This window comes from Penaeus monodon, chromosome 28 (genome assembly GCF_015228065.2).
Source record: "Penaeus monodon isolate SGIC_2016 chromosome 28, NSTDA_Pmon_1, whole genome shotgun sequence".
Classification (NCBI taxonomy): domain Eukaryota; kingdom Metazoa; phylum Arthropoda; class Malacostraca; order Decapoda; family Penaeidae; genus Penaeus; species Penaeus monodon.
This window is the reverse complement of record NC_051413.1, coordinates 34,078,786-34,079,006: the sequence shown is the minus strand read 5'-3', so window position 1 is coordinate 34,079,006 and position 221 is coordinate 34,078,786. Positions and strand designations below refer to the sequence as shown.

At 39.8% G+C, this 221-nt stretch overlaps 1 protein-coding gene across 2 annotated transcripts in view; it reads left to right on the top strand.

Annotated features, from left to right (window-relative positions):
- LOC119591533 (protein RER1-like) overlaps nt 1-221 on the top strand; it is an 11,699-nt gene that overhangs the window by 10,174 nt on the left and 1,304 nt on the right. The gene's annotated exons all lie outside the window — the stretch shown is intronic.

Here is a 221-nt window from a genome sequence, read left to right as displayed (position 1 = left end):
TCCATGAATTGATAAGATATTCATTGCCATGAACTTTCATGACCAAGTTAGGTCCAGCATCAGCAAAATTTCAGTGCATGTACTTCTTTGATTATTGATGGGATGGTTTTTGAATATCCTGTCAATAATTGACTGTATAGTTTTACACAAGTACATGCACCTGAATATGGATGCATGCATGTGCGTGTACGCACACACACAGGCAGGCACACACTCATGCG